This window comes from Colobus angolensis, unplaced genomic scaffold (genome assembly GCF_000951035.1).
Source record: "Colobus angolensis palliatus isolate OR3802 unplaced genomic scaffold, Cang.pa_1.0 Scaffold142, whole genome shotgun sequence".
In the NCBI taxonomy this organism is placed as follows: Eukaryota; Metazoa; Chordata; class Mammalia; order Primates; family Cercopithecidae; genus Colobus; species Colobus angolensis.
The window spans coordinates 1,392,875-1,397,051 of record NW_012114511.1 but is presented as its reverse complement, the minus strand read 5'-3'; the positions used below and the strand labels follow the sequence as shown (position 1 = coordinate 1,397,051).

At 57.2% G+C, this 4,177-nt stretch overlaps 1 pseudogene across 1 annotated transcript; it reads left to right on the top strand.

Moving 5' to 3' along the window:
* Positions 1-827: 827 nt before the first annotated feature.
* Positions 828-1,911, top strand: LOC105506956 (annotated as a pseudogene). Its single transcript, XR_001001021.1, has one exon. The product of XR_001001021.1 is annotated as an uncharacterized LOC105506956 (transcript).
* The last annotated feature ends 2,266 nt before the right edge of the window (positions 1,912-4,177 follow it).

Sequence of the window (4,177 nt, the reverse complement as noted above, 5' to 3'; positions counted from 1 at the left end):
GGGGTGGGGCTTGTTAAGATGTGCAGGGCCTGTGGTGGTCCAGGGTAGTTGTTCCCATTCTGGTCTGGGGGGCCTGGAAGAATTCTCAGAGGAAGTGAGCAGTTCAGACTCCTGGGAAAGGAGACACCTCCCCACTCAATCTAACTGATTGCACACCTCTGTCCTGGCCACCTCGCCTTTCCAGGGCTGCCAAGAGCAGGGGGGCAACTACTAGCGCCATGTCCTTTTCTTGCCCCTCTGCCCCTCTGTGCCCAGGCAGAATAGGCAAAAGGGAGCTGAACATTTGTGCACACGGTGCGGAATGCACACAGACTGGCAGGACGCAACCAGAGAGGACATGGGGTCCACGGAACCAGTCTCAGCTTGAACATGCTTGTCTGGGAGCGCGTCTGCACACCCTTGGAGGTGGTGTGCCTGGCCTGAGCTACCCAACAGCCAGTGGGCACTCGGAACAAACCAGGCCATGCCTGGAGGGAGCCTGTCAAGTAGGAGGATGAATGCAGGTGTGCACGCTCGGCTGAGCTTTGTCTCTGAGTTGGTTTGCTTACCTCAGCGGTTTGTCCCTGTTTGGCGTGTGGCTCTGTTCATAGGTCTGTAAATGTGTCTTTGCCCGTCAGTCTTCCTGTGACCCTGTGCTTTTCTCTCTTTCTCTCTGTCCCTGTTTCTGTCCCTCTGTCCGTGAGTGATGTGAGGCCAGGCCGAGGGCAGTCGCAGCCGCGTCCTCTCTTGCCCTCATTGGTTCGCAGCCGTTCCCCCGGGCAGCCGCTGCCAGTCCCGCCCCTCCCCTGCACCCCCGCCCGGGACCAGAGCGCGCTCAGAGCCGCCAGAAAGCTCAGTCTCCTGCTCAAAACAGGAGTGCAGCAGCCGGAGCGAGTGGGGACAAGCTCGCCGAACACCGGGCGTCTCGATAGGGACCCAAGGCTGCAGGACTGCTCCGAGACGCTGCGGTGACGGCGGCGCCGGAGGACGCGGAGGACTCTGGCCACCCGCCCTCCATGCGCTCTGCCACCAGCGCTCAGCAGAGACCCCGGGCTGCGGCTGCACTCGCTGAGTGCCTCTCCCAGCAGCCGCAGCCCAGAGGTGCCCGGCACCTGGAGCTCACTGGAGCTGAGGGTCCGAGCTGAGCTGGCTGTTGGAAAGCCAAAAGAAGAGTCAGTGACTGGGACCTCTGTCCTGGTGGCGACGGTGAGAAAGGTGAGCCGGAGGGCGCGGCACAGAACTGTCCAGCTCCGAGCACTGGGGTCCGCCGGCCAGCAGGGAAGGCAGCTGAGCGCAGAGGCGAGTGAGCGGACGCGTCCTGGGGTCTTTGCAGTCCCCGCCGGCCCCAAGGCACCGACTCTCGGTCAGTCGTGTGCGGCAGGGCGGGAGAGGCGCGCCATGGAGGCGCCGGGTCTCGCCAGTACGCTCCAGGCCAAGTGAAGTGGTCCGGCTGGGGTAGGCGGGACCCGCGGGCCATGTACGGCGACATATTCAACGCCACGGGCGGCCCCGAGGCGGCGGTAGACATCGCGCTGGCCCCAGGAGCCACGGTCAAGGCAGAAGGCGCTTTGCCGCTGGAGCTGGCCACTGCGCGCGGTATGCGGGACGGTGCGGCCACAAAGCCCGACCTGCCCACCTACCTGCTGCTCTTCTTCCTGCTGCTGCTCTCGGTGGCGCTCGTCGTCCTCTTCATCGGTTGCCAGCTGCGCCATTCGGCCTTCGCCGCGCTGCCCCACGACCGCTCGCTGCGCGATGCCCGCGCGCCCTGGAAGACGCGGCCGGTGTAGTGTGGGACTGAGACACGGCCGCCGGGCGCCCCGTCCCGACCTAGCCAAGAGCAGCCAGCTTGAGCCTGGTAGACAGGGCATGACGCCGGGGATCGCTGGCCCCTGGGAACACTGCGCCCTGACCCAAAGACCCTTCCTGAACTAGAGTGGCAACCCGAGCGGAAAGGGAGACCGAGGCGTCGGGAGGCTGTGTAGGGTCTCGATTCCAGTACCTGTAGGTACCGTGATTCTGATCCCCTGGCCGAATCTTTCTTCCTCTGGACAAAGGGTCCAGTCGGGAAACCTTCCTGAAAGGCTGCGCGCCAGCCCGGGCACAGAAGGCTTGCTCGCCGCCTGCTGACTTCCTTACTTTGCACACGGAAGGGACAGGAACCGCGAGCGTGCAACTAGCCTGGAGCTACCTGTCTGGACTCGCAGGCCCTGTGGCTGTTTCCCCACAGCTGCCACCGCCTCTCTTGCTCCTTGACACCGAGGAGGACCCCACTAGAATCCAAGCGTTGTGAACTCACCTGAACTTTGGAAGGTTGGCACTCGGGGGCCGCATCCCCCTGGGGAAATGACTGAACGCGGGGTTTCAGTGGGTCCCGCCCGGGTCTAAGGACCCTGTGTTCCTTCTGTGGGCACGGGCAGTGGGAGGCCAGTGGAAAGGCGCAGGGGCCCACCTAGGCGTCTCACATCTTCAGGGGCCGCATTTCTACAATAAAAACTCACCCAATTAGACCTAGTGCTGAGAACGTGCTGGTAATTGTTTGCGCCGCTTTGGAAAAGGGGATAAGGGTAGATCGATCCCGAGTAGGAGACCCAAGGGAGACCCACCTCCCCTCCCAGGACATTTTGATGATACTACCTCCTCTTCAGCTTTTCCCCAGGGTCGGTCAATTACTTCCTCGGGAAGTTTTTTTTCAGGATGGTCTCCAGGGAAAATTGCTGCCTGACCTGCTGAATAAATTCCCATTAACAGGGCTCCTGGGGACCCTTTCTGCAGGGCAGTTCCTTCCACCTGGCATCTTCCCTTTTGCTCTGAGCTTCCCTGGGCCTGAAACCCCTGAAGAGCCATATCTGGACCAGAACCATCTGGTGAAGGAAGAGCCTAAAGGTCAGGTGGTGGCAGTTCCTCCCAAAGGAGATGGGGCACTTCCTCCCAAAGGAGATGGGGGCTTGCCCTGGAGAACCTGGCCAGAGGAAAATGGATGCATAAACCCAGTTAAGGGGAAAACAACGTCAAAGAACTTGAGAGGGACTAGAAAGGCTTGTGATAACCTTAAAAAAACCTTAACCAAAGTTAACCCAATTATAGGGAGTCTTTTTATGGGGCTTTAAAACAGTTTCAGGAGTCACCTGGCTCTGGAGCACTAGAGCTTAGAGAAAGTTTGACTGAAAATGAATTTGACAGACTGGCTAATCCAGTCATTCTGACCCATGCCAGGGTCACCTGGGCTTTGTCAATCTTTAGACAACTAAGGACTCTTGGCTTTGGCCAAACGCATACAGGCACAAAATTCTGCAACAATTCTAAGAGCTTTGGACACTGAAACTGGTTCCTGAGGACAGATTAAGGTTGGGGAAGAGAAATTGGCCAGGGCTCCTGAGGCACAGCCCAGCCCACCACTCCTCCCCTCAGTCAGTGCCCAAGATTCCCTCCTGGCTCCTATCCCAGGAAGCACTGGAGAGGAGGCATAGAAACCAGAAAAGCTTCCCTGGGCTTGATTCTCCACGCCTTCCAGAACTAATACCCACCAGGTCCTAACAATGCCAATTCTATGATCACCTCATACAGCATTTCAGTTTAGTCTTCAGAAAGGTAGCCAAACCTCTGCAGCCTATAATAAAGGTAACCCAAGCTAATCTCCATGAACCTTGGTTGCAGAGAGGACTAGATGGAAATAAATGTGAGAAATATGAGGGCACCTGGCTGGCATACAAAATCACAGGCTGCTAAAATGGGGGACCCTTCAGCCTTGGTCTGAGAGATTGTGAGGGGTAGGAGACTAATGTAGAGGCAGAGTATCCCTCCACCACATGTCCTGATGGCCAGATCTGAAGGCAGTATGCAGAGTGGTCAAACATACAAGCTCTAGAGTTCAAATGTCTGGCTTTAAATCCCAGCTCCACCTCTCACTAGCTGTATGGCCTTGTGCAAATAACCTATTTGAGCCTATTTCTTCACCTGCAAAATGGGTATTATATCACCTAGCTCTACAAGTTTGAATAATAGAGTATAACCAAAGTTATTATAACCAATAACATGCTAGCATAATGCTTGTACAAAATGAGCGTCCAAATGATAGCTATTTGTAGAACTGAGCTATAGGCTTGAAGCAGCACTGCTGCTGGGAGGAGGAGACCCCACCAACAGGATGCGCTCTCACTAGAGCCCAGTCTTTTGTGACCACAAACAAATGCAAAGACTG